The 13,925-nt window shown below is 41.6% G+C and overlaps 1 long non-coding RNA gene across 1 annotated transcript in view; it reads right to left on the minus strand.

Annotated features, from left to right (window-relative positions):
* Window positions 1-13,495, minus strand: part of LOC117282958 — a 24,108-nt gene extending 10,613 nt beyond the window's left edge. The window contains exons 1-2 of the long non-coding RNA XR_004513918.1: window positions 13,429-13,495; window positions 12,900-12,970 (exon numbers count right to left, since the gene is read on the minus strand). This is a non-coding gene — a long non-coding RNA (uncharacterized LOC117282958). The remainder of the gene's footprint in view (window positions 1-12,899; window positions 12,971-13,428) is intronic.
* Window positions 13,496-13,925: the final 430 nt, after the last annotated feature.

Raw genomic sequence — 13,925 nt, forward strand, 5'->3', positions numbered from 1 at the left:
ATTTTCGGCATTCTCTGGTCTTTTGAATTGTGTACGGAGTGTTTATATGGTGCAGAGTAATTGTTGTGTGTGAGATCTACCTTCAGTACGACGAGGTATTGCGTCACTTCCGTGGATGGTAGCGAAGATACACAGTCGATAAATATCCTATGATCTGAAGAAAGCAGTCTTCTGGGATTTGGCACCGTGTATCTGTGGTGTTAACCGACGTTTCGGAGGAACGTCTCGTTAACACCACAGATACACGGTGCCAAATCCCAGAAGACTGCTTTCTTCAGATCATAGGATATTTATCGACTGTGTATCTTCGCTACCATCCACGGAAGTGACGCAATACCTCGTCGTACTGAAGGTAGATCTCACACACAACAATTACTCTGCACCATATAAACACTCCGTACACAATTCAAAAGACCAGAGAATGCCGAAAATGTGGCATAACTACACAAAATTCAACAATAATTTGAAGTGTTTTAAACAAGCTTTAGAACAATGAACTTGGAAAAGCAATACAGTGCAGTAATTATGATGACCACATGAAGTCGAAACACGCTGCAGAAGTAACATTTACAGAAGAGTGACAACGTAGCACACTAACAGTCTATGAGCACGACAAGTAGTTGAACCTTTAAGAAAGTCCTTGAAAGTTAAACCTAAGGAACTAACAGTCCTTCTCCGGCAAGGTCAACTTACGTATCTACGCGCAGCTTCACTGCAATGGCTCCCTAACTCCTTCAATCGGAGGTTCTCTTCATGCAAGTAAGAATGTCTGAGCCCTCCCAGAACCCACAAAATTGGCTAAGATACGATTTTAGCAATTTTAAAGACAATTATTAATGAACCTTAACAGAGTACTTTCTCTATTATATTGTAAACATATAATTTAATGTGACTTCTTCGTTTCGATTTGTGTGTACCATCAGCAATTTCAGAGGCACCAGGAAGAGAACACCAACTCGGGAAAACAAAGCTCTACCGCATGACTAATTATGGAATAAAATCGAGTGCACGTCCTCTACTCCAAGTATAATTAGAATGATCAAGCCAAGGAGGATGGGGTGTGCAGGGCATGTAGCACGAATGGGGGAGACGATGAATGAGTATAGGATATTGGTGGCAAAGCCAGAAGGAAAAAGGACACTAGGAAGACCAAGGCGTCGGTGGGTTAACAATATTAAAATGGATCTTAGAGAGATAGGATGGGATGGCATTGATTGGATGAACTGGCTCGGGATAGGGACCAGTGAGGGCTCTTGTGAACACGGTAATGAACCTTCGGGTTCCATAAAATATTGGGAAATTCTTGAGTAGCTGCAGAATTGGCGGCTCCTCTAGAAGGACTCAGATCCATGAGTAAGTAAGTAAGCAAGCATATCTGGAGTAGCGGTCGGCAGAAACCTTTCCTTAATACTTAAATTCCTAACTCTAACTTATCGTAATTCTAGTTAATTTCCTTGAGGCTTTGACAGTAATTCCTCATTCAATTCTCAGTCATGCACAGGAATGAGTTCGATACAAATCCATCTGAACTGATGCTCTACTTACTTACGTTCTTAATACAAAGGCATTATTCTCAGAATGTCCAATATATGTTTCTTCTTACCCGGAATGTCGGTTTAAAGGCAACAATTCCTAGGCAAACACGTCCGGTATCTTACTTTAACCAAACAAAATTTTTACACTATTACATATTAAATATATTGTCACGTGTCCGGGGTTCCGTGTCGAGTAACGGGTTCTGCATTGGACGATCGGATTTATTGACGCCTTCTTTTACAATCACTCTTGAACACAGTCAAGTACAGCAACTCACGATCCATCTACTGCCGAGGACTTGCTCCATTCTCAATTTCCAGTCCCAATTCTCTTACAGCTTCTGAACTGCCCGGAGCGTTCTCATGTGTCCTCCCTTTATAACTTCAGGACGGACCGAACAGAAATCACCACCTCCAACAGTTCCTCTATTATTACGTGGTTATTCGTTGCTGCGGAAACATTTCTAGCCACTGGTTGCCCAGCAACGGATGTCCTTCCACTGTTGAGTGCGTAATTTCGGAAATGTGTTTACCGAGTCGTTGCCTAGCAATGGCCATATACGTCAAAATATAATATATGTAATCATCGCCAGTTACACAGCCTACATCCCAATAGTCCGTCTGGACTTGCTGATCTAGTCCGACCATATTTCAACCGGTTTCCAATACAAGCAACATAGGCATCAGAACATATTTTCTGAGCCTTCGAAGTTATCTGCTAACAGTAACTAACAAGTGCCAACGAAACACTTTGGCCCTCATCCATAGAAGTATCTAATTAATTCTACATGTACCGTTAATATTAGTAACTATCCAGCCTAGAAAGATTTGGAAGTCAGAGATATGAGTAGGTATTAAAATAGGTCAGAGCTGTTTCTGCCTAATCACTTCGGCCCGCCATTTATAATTATCATCATATTTTCAACCTCTGCGCTTTACGCCGCTCCATTAATACTGTACGCACAGGCAGTCCAGGGAACTGTGGTTCAAGTTGGCATATGCCTGGGTGGTCCAAAGCCAGCCAGTATGAAACTTCCGAGACTGCGTGTTCACAGCCAGCCAAGAAACAGTTTGAACTCTTTAAAACCTAGTGATAACTATGTACACTACCAGTTGCCTGCAATTTGCGCAGTGGGTATAAACAGCTATTTTTCTCCCAACTATAATTAATCGGTTGTTCTTTGTAACTGAGACGAAATGTACTTTGTGAGGCTATGAACTGAATTTTTAAATGTTAATTAAATTAACTTAAGTTTCAAAGGGTTAAAGCGTATGTCACAGAGTAGACAAATATGAATCACAAGAAATACTGGGGATCCTTGACTGGACTCAGGCAAGCAAAGGGACTCATACGAGGACCCTGAGCTAAGAGAGCGAAGGAACTGTTGAAGTTAAACAGGAAACAGCTACGATGGGTGGTGGGACTACTTACAGGACACTGTCACCTTAAAGGACACCTCTTCAAACTGGGACTAAGTGATAGTCCCACTTGCGAGAGGTGTCAAGAAAAAAATGAAACAGCCACACACATCCTGCGTGAATGTGAGGCCTTAGCTTATTTAAGATTACGTCACTTGGGTCAATACTTTATGGAACCAAGTGACTATTTCGAAGCGCAGGATTGCTGAGGGGATAATTAGAAGGGGAGGCACAACAGATCACTGTGGTCGCGATGCAAAGGCCAAGAAGACCCACCCCTTACACATTCATTCATTCATTCATTCATTCATTCATATAACAATAATTTTCCCACCCGCAGCTCGTTGAATATGTGTCCCACAATCATACCAGTGTATAACTGGGTAAAACGCAAGTGGTCATGAGCCGGGAAGTGTTCGTTTATGTAATGTGAGTTACGCTTATGCAACGTGTTCGTGGTAGAACAGAGGTAACTTTATCTTTCGGCCGCGAAGTAGCTCAAGCGGTTATTCGTTTGCTGCCCGCCGCGGCGGTCCGGGTTCGATTCCGGATCTGGTCAAGTGGGATTTGTGGTGGACAAAGTCGCGTTGAGACAGGTTTTCTCGAAGTACTTCGGCTTCCCCTGCCAATCTTCATTCCACCAATTGCTCCACAATCACCCTCACCTATCATCTGGGGCTGGTACAATAGGCCAGAAGTGGCCGCAGTACAAGGGACTTAGTCCCACCACACTAACAATAAAAAAAAATACGGCTATATAGCATCCCAGGTTGGTTCTTATATATGGTGTGATTAAAAGAATGTTGGACCAGAAGAAGATGTCAAATTGAATGTGTGTGCTACGTATAGCCTTACGGGATAGGTCAACCCACTGTTTATAACAGTCAACATCACTGACGTAACTAGAGCGCTTGTTGGATGACTGATGCACAGAGTGCTGCTTAGATGAACCCCAGCAGTAGAACTCTACGAGCGGCCAAAAATCCAGACACAAGTAAAAACGAGCAACTGAAACCTTTATCGGTGTCATTAATAAGTGAGGATCATTTACACGTGTCCGTCTGTTGTCAAAGCACAGATTATGGAATGCGTTGTAGGCCGACAAGACCGTAGCTAGAGCAGAGGTTGGGTAATGCTTTTGATGGCGAACAGGTAATACGTATTGTTATTATATCAGTAATTTTCAAAGCCACAGAGCAGTATGTGAATACTGCACAGATACATAAAACTATTTGAACTTCTATCCGATACATTTTCCTCCTAGGTGAACATTTAGACAAATATGCCCAAAATGTAGACCTACCAAGGTCCGTAGGTATTGTGGGCTTAGAACGAAAGAATCAAAATAAATTAAATTCACATGTGGTATAACAAAGAGCAGCACCTCATCAGTACGTGTGAAAGGTCTACATTATTATGCAGAGTGGCCCAGAAGTCATTTAACCTAAAAAAAGTATCTCGTATTAACGGGAATGTTCAGGATTAAACCTGCGTCAGTTTGTAGAACGGAATCTCAACGTCGACAGTTGCGCACTGAACCTGGTAGATTTCCTTTCGAATATTTTCTTTTAATTGTGTACGTAAATAAAGAGATTTCTATCGTACTTTTGCGTACATTTTACTAATCAGTGAGCTGAATGTTCGGCCTCCTGTATATACAGAAGTAAAGAATACCTTAACATTAACTGGGTTAAATAAAAGCAAAATGTCTGGACAAATTTTTATGTAAGTCTACCAAGCAGACGCGGTAGCGTAGTTGGTTGAGAGGCTATGCTACAAGCCGGAATGTCGCGGGTTAAAGTCCCGATGAGGTCACTGGATTTTTCAATTGACCTTATCCTTCCAGCCGCATTATGGCCCTGGGGTTGACTCAGCCTCTAACAGAAATGAGTACCAGGAATTAATTAAATAATTTTCCTGGGGAGTAGCGCGGCCAGCGCGTAAGGCGACAACCTTACCGCCATCTTTGAGCCGATTGTCTAGATAACGTGGGACCCTCGACGTCTCACAACCCTACGGGCCTTCACGGCCTGGTACAGGGATAGTTTTACTTTTACTTACCAGGCAGACTCTAAAACGAAACATGCTAAGAGTTCTGGGCGGACGTGTACGACGAAACTCTTGTTTCCAAAAATATCTAAAATCACCAAAGGATTAACCATGAAGGGCTTTATGAAAAATATGAGGGTATAAGAAACCCACTGAAGTTGGTTCCAGTAGATTTACATCAAACGTTTGGTTATAAGCAATCAATTTTTTAAGACTAAGGAAGGCATCTTTATGAGCACACTGAGAACAGTGACAGATAAAGCTGATCTCTCACACAGAATAATAGACCGAACATTACACCCATCACAAATTCATTATGGATATGTCTCGGATACTAACGAGATTATCACAGCTTGCAGTTTCTTCTAACAGAGTTGTGCAACTCGATTAGGGAGCACGAAGTTAACCCTAAGTTATATCACTGATGCTATACTCTGTTTCCGTCAGAGCTGAATTGATCGCGAAGTCGCAGCTATTTCTGTTAAAACAGTAAGACCGGTTTCCGCGATTTGTGAAACACTCGTGAGTGGCAATTAAAATCACTTTCATGCAAGTCTTCCGGAATATTTATATTTAAGCCGACCTATCAGTGGTTTTATTCCGCAAGCGAACTATACCGACCGAGAGACCGTCGCTTGTCGGCGAAGTTACTGCCAACGTTAGCGGATTGAGGGTGTCGCGTGGCCAGCGCAACGAATCCTTACTGCCGCTAATTTCAGTTTTCTAGACCGGAGCCGCTATTTTCTTGAAATAGCTCCTGAATTATCCACGGAGTTCATTTTTTTCTTTTTGAGGGCAGTTGGTGGCTCTTGTAAACACTGCAACGATCCTTCGGTTACCATAAAAAACGAGGACTTCCTTGACTACCTGACGGTTGGACAATTTCTTGAGCTACGGCGCGGCCGTTGTTATTATAAGTAGATGTGAAAATGAAAGGCGGTGGTGCACTCGAATTAGTAATAACTGTATATTTAGGACATCCCAGTGGGCCCAAACTTTCTGTCCAAGGGGTCCATCCAGCACATCCTCAAAAACGCAATCTCGCTGACTGTCTCGATGTGTGTACGTGTTAACACAATTCCTATTCCCCAGGCCTAAAGGAACGTAGCATTTTTCCCTAAATCTTTTTGAGCGACTTAGTACAATCTTGAGAAGTAGCAATGAAGAGCGCTCACGTGGGACCGGTTGGGGGAAACGACAGAATGAGTACTCAAATGTTTATGAGCCCTACAGAACTTCCTACGTATAACAAAACAAATCTTAATGACGGACGTGAATGTCAGATGAGTCAGCGTTATAGCTAATTATGCCCGTGGAACTTAAGGAGAAAGGATGGGCTACTTTCTTTGAATAGTAATTCACACGCTAAGTAATTACGCAAGATATAGAGATTCTGCTCGTCAGTGGTGAAGTCATTCAAACATGCTGCTGTTAGTGTGTCATACACCGCAGTCATAATGATCTTGATTTGTAAATATTAACAGGCCCTACGGAACGGGAATTCCTTGGTCAGTTGAAGTCGGAAAAAAGGTCTCTGCTTAACCCTTTGCAGAGCAATGGTTACTGTACACACCGTCTGCTTTACCATTTCTTAATTCTGCCCAGAGAGCGTATATGTTTCATATGATTCTCAGAAGAAACAAAGATTGTTTCCTAAACCGCATTAACTGGTTGGTCTCTGTAGCGGAGGTAGAAACTAAACTTTTATACAAAATCTATAGAAGAATTTCAGTCCTTAAAGAATTAACTGTACGCTTTCTAATCAATACCGGCAGGCCATCAACATTTTCAGTATCTCTACCCGTGCCCACATCTTCATTATATTCTTCTTCTTCTACTTCCGGAGCAGAGGGCAGCCATGAAACCATTTGTTTCACTTCAGTTTCTTAATCTTAGAGAGTCGGTAGGATGCCCTAGATGGAAGATCAGCCCGTCGCAAGGCAGCTACCTAACATAAACGCATAATAAACACAGATATCAATGCCCTTAATGGGATTCGAACCCAAGATCCTAGTGTTCGAGGACATTTCATGCCTTAGACCGCGGGGCCACTGTAATCGGCGGCTTCTTCATTATCTACACATAAATTTACGGCAGCCAATCCGTTCCTTAATGAATTCGTCTGTCGGCTGAAATCAAGGTAACTGTGAATATGCTCCTTTACTTTCAGATCAAATTCCACACATACAGGGTGATTCACGAAGTTTTACCCCCACTTAGGGAGGGTATTCCTGAGGTAATTTGGAATAAAAAATGTTAATATACTAATGGTATCCAACTCATAATTAGAGAGATACAGTAATTTGAAAACTGGCGAAAAATCTTGTTTTCTTCGAATTTCAGTCAAAACAAATTAGAAATACAATACAAACACTTTTTAAATCGTTAATGTTTTAGGAAAGAAGCATTCTAAAACCATTTTTTTTTTCAATATCTTAATTTTGCATTGTGCAACATTTTTCATCGATTTTATGTTACAAAATTACATTATTTTCAGCATCCCATTCTGTAAACATACCAATGGTTGCATATCACACCCTTCTATCAATCTGTTTCCTTTAAACTGTAGTGCTTTAGAAGACGACTAGATTAACGTAAGATTTTCAAAAATGTCTCCCTGCACGTCAACACAATGCGTGGCACGCGTATGAACCGTTCTGCTTATCTACCTACGCGCAACATTCAAACCGGTCTACCTTATCTGCTGACATAGTTGACTGGAACGTATGGTCGCCCACGCTGAAGCATAGCGCTGTATTCACAATGATGCGTTTCGAAAATCTATTGTTACTCCGTAACTATTGAAAATCGACCGCAAGTTTATAAAGAAATTTTGCAGGAAATAACCCAGGGAATATGTACCATAAGCCGGGGTAAAACTTCGTGAATCACTCTGTATAAAGTAACAAATATGAAAGCCGTTCTTCACAATGAAAAGATGCTGACAGTTTCGTGCTTGTGACCATTTACTTTTAGAACAAATCATATTTTTAGTTCGTTAATGGGATCTATAATAAAGGCTGTCACTACAAAACGACAAGAAAAATATTCTTCTGTTACATCAATACAGTGAACATCATTTTAGTGGCTGAGGAGTGGCGAAAGATGCCCTCTGTCGTTGTTCGTATCTTAACGTACACCAACTTCCCACGTAACAACGTTTGCGGAAAGAAAAGCAGTGAAAAGCAACCAAGCTTGGGGGGTGGTTTCTCACTTTATCAGCCGTGGGATGTACGTGGAAATGAGCGGGCTTTAGAATATATCCGAGAAAACATCCATCCTAAGACCTGCCATTACATCGGTGTATAGAGAGAAGACAGGCACACACCACATAGGCTTCCTTTATAGCAGACGACCCAAGTGCCATGAAACACATTTACTGGGCCATTTTTCCATAGCACCATCAGTTTCTTTTTGGGGAACCTCATTCGCTGTGGCTTACTGACTGACCGTAGGAGACGGCTTACATGCACCCCGCGTGTCAAACGGCTTCAACTTCACAGAGTAGAGATTCATCTTGCGACACTTTCGTTCCTGGTATTGGCTCCTGCGCTCAACGGTTTCACTCACATGTTCTAATAAAGGGGAAGTAGGTAAGTGCTCCCCGCACCAAATTAAGAGGTATGAGGGAGTGGATGTATAGATCCACGTATTCTTAACTTCGGCACTAGACGGAGATGGTGGGGGCACGGGGTAGCGTAGTTGGTTGAGGGGCTATGCTACAAGCTGGAAGATCGCGGGTTCAAGGCCCGATTAAGTCATTACTTTTTTTTTTAAATTGACCTAATCCTTCCAACTGCACTATGGACCTGGGGTGGACTCAGCCTCTAACAGAAATGAGTACCAGGAATTAATTAAATAATTTTCCTGGGGAGTAAAGCGCGGCCGGCGCGTAAGGCTGACAACCTTACTGCCATCTTTGAGCCGATTGTCTAGATAATGTGGGACCCTCAACGTCTTACAACCCTATGGGCCTTTACGTCCTGGTACAGGGATAGCTTTACTTTACTTTTTTTTTTAATACTAGACGGAGATGAGTGGTAGGAGGTTGGATGCCGCCCCCCCGAACCGGTCTGGATTTTGTGAATTCGAGAAAATACCCTGTTCCTACCGGGAACTGAACCCCGATTCCTCGGCCGTTGAGCCTCTAGCCGGTCTCTATACCGACTGAGATATCCCGGCTCAACTGTTCTAATATGATCCACGAAGTTAAAATTAACACAAAACACATAAACTAAAAGTGATACGGAAGTTATTTTCGTTGTCTGGATCCATCTACAAGACCTAATAATTATCCACAGAGTCACTGGGGTTTTGGACTTCTTCCATCGTTCGGAATTTTGAGTAATACGACACGACGTTTCGGAAAAGTCGTGTCCTCCATTACCTAAAATTCCGGACGAAGGAGAAAGTCCAAAAACCCCAGTAATTCTGGGTGTCATCGTCCATCGTCAGAATCCTTTAGAATCTAATTAATAATTATCGTTAAGACTACAACTTATAAGTACGTCATTAAAGGATGGTGAATTTTATACGTACAAGGAAACTGAACATTCTTACAAGTTCCCTGTTTCTTCCACATTCAAGCTTTTGTTTACGTAAAATAATGGGCAGTACGGGCCTCACATTTTACGTCCTGAATTTCTGCAATGCGAAGAGCAGAACGTCCGCCAAGCCCGAGTGACAGCCATGCTGAATTATTTAGTACTTCCATAAAGCAAAATGTTCATATTTCTCAGTATGAAAAACAGCGTATAGGAAGGCATATATCCTGTCATGCTGTTCTATGTTTATGTTNGGTGTCATCGACCATCGTCAGAACCCTTTAGAATCTAATTAATAATTATCGCTAAGACTACAACTTATAAGTACGTCATTAAAGGATGGTGAATTTTATACGTACAAGGAAACTGAACATTCTTACAAGTTCCCTGTTTCTTCCACATTCAAGCTTTTGTTTACGTAAAATAATGGGCAGTACGGGCCTCACATTTTACGTCCTGAATTTCTGCAATGCGAAGAGCAGAACGTCCGCCAAGCCCGAGTGACAGCCATGCTGAATTATTTAGTACTTCCATAAAGCAAAATGTTCATATTTCTCAGTATGAAAAACAGCGTATACGAAGGCATATATGCTGTCATACTGTTCTATGTTTATGTTCTTTATGCTACAAGCGAATGTTCTAGATGTTACAAAATATTCAGAAAACCACATAAATAATGCTGTCACGTATTTGGGTGTGTGAGACTATAGACGGGTTTTGGATTGATGGCCGGATTTATTACACACTTACATAACTCGTTACTTCTTACTTCTTCAGGGCCAAAAAGGCTTATATTCTGAAGGAGGTAGCATGTTCCTCTGAAACGTCGGTAAATATCTATTAAACTACACGACGTCACATCCCAGATGGCAGAGCTCAAATATGAAGAAACGTAAGTGTAAATAAATTTGTAGGCCTAATTATGCTTTCGTTAGCTAAAAATTGTGAGTCTAGTTAGTCGGTTATTGTCACGAGGTCGTTTCATACTACGAATGAAAATATAATTTTATGCTTGTATCATTTTCAACGAGGTGGGTTTCTATCAGCAAACAATCGCGCCAATTACTCAATTTTTATAGAAATCAACATATTTCACGCACCCCCTTACTATAGGGGCCCTATTCTAATGAGAGGGTCGACTTCTGCATTCCGCACTGACCGATTCAATGCGACTGAATTCTATTATTTTTAAAACGTGATATGAGTTTTTAAATACATACACGGTGTAGGAAATGGCAACAAATTTCAAACGGGGCGTTCTTTCTGCTGACCCTTCCCAAAAACGTTTAACTTCTGAAGGTTATCAAGACAGGTCAGGATTTTCTTTGATTTCACTTAGTTTCTGAAGCGATTTCTGTGTTTTCCAAGTCCTTACGTACCTTCAAAATTTCATGAAAGCCTTACGTTAAGACCTCAGTGTGTTCACACCAGGTCTGAAGAAATCGGTTTTTGCAACGACTACCTGAGTCAAAACCCAAAACTGCAATTACTAAAAAAATATTTAAAATAGTGCTAATTCAGAGTACAATAAATAAATTAATTTTTCATCAAATAATAAGGCATATCCAGAAGAGTCGAGTTAACCTGCATATGGCATATACAAAAATACACCCTATTCGAAATGTCGATGTGGGAAGACGCCACACCTGCCAATCCGCCAACTACACAATTTTCACCGGTTCCCTTCCATTCATTCAACATTGGTTTTACAGCCCTTTGTTGGGCCCTCGCCGCTTTTTCAGTTTCGTCGGTAGGACTCATTGGATGGGGGATCAGCCCGTCGCAAGGCCGCTACCTATACACAGAATACAAGCACATACAGGGTGATTCACGAAGTTTTACCCCCACTTACGGAGGGCATTCCTGAGGTAATTTGGAACAAAAAATGTTAATATAGTAATGGTATCCAACTCATAATTAAAAACATACAGTATTTTGAAAACTGGCGAAAAATCTTTTTTTCTTTGAATTTCAGTCAAAACAAATTAGAAACACAATACAAACTTTTTTAAATCGTTAATGTTTTAGGAAAGAAGCATTCTAAAACCATTTTTTTTTCAAATTTTTAATTTTGCATTGTGCAACATTTTTCATCGATTTTGTGTTACAAAATTACATTATTTTCAGCATCCCATTCTGTAAACATACCAATGGTTGCATATCACATCCTTCTATCAATCTGTTTCCTTTAAACTGTGGTGCTTTAGAAGATGACTGGATTTACATAAGATTTTCAAAAAGTCTCCCTGCACGTCAACACAATGTGTCGCACGCGTATGAACCGCTCTGCCTATCTACCTACGCGCAACATTCAAACCGGTCTACCTTATCTGCTGACATAGCTGACTGGAACGTATGGTCGCCCACGCTGAAGCATAGCGCTGCATTCACCATGATGCGTTTCGAAAATCTATTGTTACTCCATAACTATTGAAAATTGACCACAAGTTTATAAGGAAATTTTGCAGGAAATAACCCCAGGAATATGTACCATAAGCCGGGGTAAAACTTCGTGAATCACCCTGTATACATCCATGCCTTGTGTGGGAGTCGAACCCAAGATCCTAGTGCTCAAGCGGGCGAAGACAATTCTTTGATCGGCTCGATTCCCTTTTCTACAACAAATAACTTGTAATTTACGTAAAAAACGTTTATATTCAGGAAATTCAGCAGTATGAACACATTTAGTCGTATCATGTACGAACGGTATTCGAAGTATTTTGCAGTCGACAAGTCCTAGGTACTGACAGGACAAAATGAGAATTCATTACAAAATATACTGCATACTACCGATAACTTGAGCTACCGAAAAGCACAAGAGGACTAACGCACATTATTAATATTATTAGAAGTTATCCGGAACACAATATAAGCTAAGAAATTTCCGTGTCTTCTAGAACCATGGACTACAGGCTGAAAATCGCTTCAGCTGCTCCAGTCATTTCATATAAAAGTACCGAAATACACGAAAAACATTGCGGACACGAGGGCCCCCCGATTGAGCAAATTTGGGCAGTCCTTCAGGAGACGACTGCAGTCCTAACAGGTGTCCAAAACTGCTTTGCTCTGGTAACAGTTTTACTAGAATCCTGTCAGGGAACAGAAGTTAGATCAGATGTAACATGTTTCTTCCTCGACATCAATCAATGTTAAACACACGTATAAGATCCATGGCATAGTTTATCAAACTCAGTGCCGCGATCCCCCGGGGGTGGCAATATACCCCAACTGAACCGAACAAACGAAATTAAACACTTGAGCCAAATTTACGTAATTTCAGAATCTGCATGCAAGTAGAGTAACAACAAAATATCCTCGCAAATTCACAGGAAAAAGGAATGTAAACACTTACCCGCTTCATCATGGAAAACTTCAGTGTACCTTTCAACAGTAATACTTCCAGCAATGGGAACTTTCCCTTACCTGAAAAGAAAAAAATAGAAAAAAAAAAGTTAGAAGTCATCAAAACGGGTCCCAAACACGTAACGTGGGCTGAATATAAATCAAATATAACGAAGTGTGACATTACGTGGCCCAGGAGAGATGTGCTCACTCGAGCTCACCGATCACAAACTGGCAGAAGCTTATACAGCATCTACTGTTGTATGTCAACCTTACTTTCAGATAGTGTGCCCAGTTTTCACAAAACGAGGATTCGATTACCGAGCTGGGGTAGTAAAGAAACTGCACCTGGGACAGGGACAGGGACCCATTCGTTTTACAATTAGTTTACTGTGTTTTTGTTTACGATTACATTCTGTGACTCTCAGTCACTTCAACCAAAGCGACTGAGTGAACTCAATCAATGACTATCAATAAAGTAAAGTTAAGGGGAAGTTGGAGATATAGCCCCACACTTTCTTAACCTCAGCACTACTTACAAATGAGCGGTCAGCTTCACTATCGCGCCGTTTTATCCCTGGACAAGTGTTTGCCGTACCAACTCAGAGGGGGTCCAGCGCCAGTATGAACGTGGTATTGACGGCAACAGCAAAAACCGTACTGGAGGGGGTCGCTTTTAAATAAACCGTAAAAGGGGTAAAACTATCCCTGTAACAGGCCGTGGAGGCCCATAGGGTTGTGAGAAGTCGAGGCTCCCACGTTTCTTCTAGACAATCGGCTCACAGATGGCGGTCAGGTTGTCAGACTTACGCGGCGGCCGTCAGTGAAGATTCCTTGTACTCATTTCTGTTAGAGGCTAAGTCGACCCCAGGGCCACAGTGCGGCTGGAAGGGTTAGGGAAACTGAAAAAAATTCCACCTCACAGGGACTCGAACCTACGACCTTCCGGCTTGTAGCATAGTGCCTCAACCAACTACGATACCGCGTGCCCCTTAATAAACAGACACTACACCCCCACGTGTATTCATATTTCCTT

Source organism: Cryptotermes secundus, unplaced genomic scaffold (genome assembly GCF_002891405.2).
Source record: "Cryptotermes secundus unplaced genomic scaffold, Csec_1.0 scaffold1689, whole genome shotgun sequence".
In the NCBI taxonomy this organism is placed as follows: Eukaryota; Metazoa; Arthropoda; class Insecta; order Blattodea; family Kalotermitidae; genus Cryptotermes; species Cryptotermes secundus.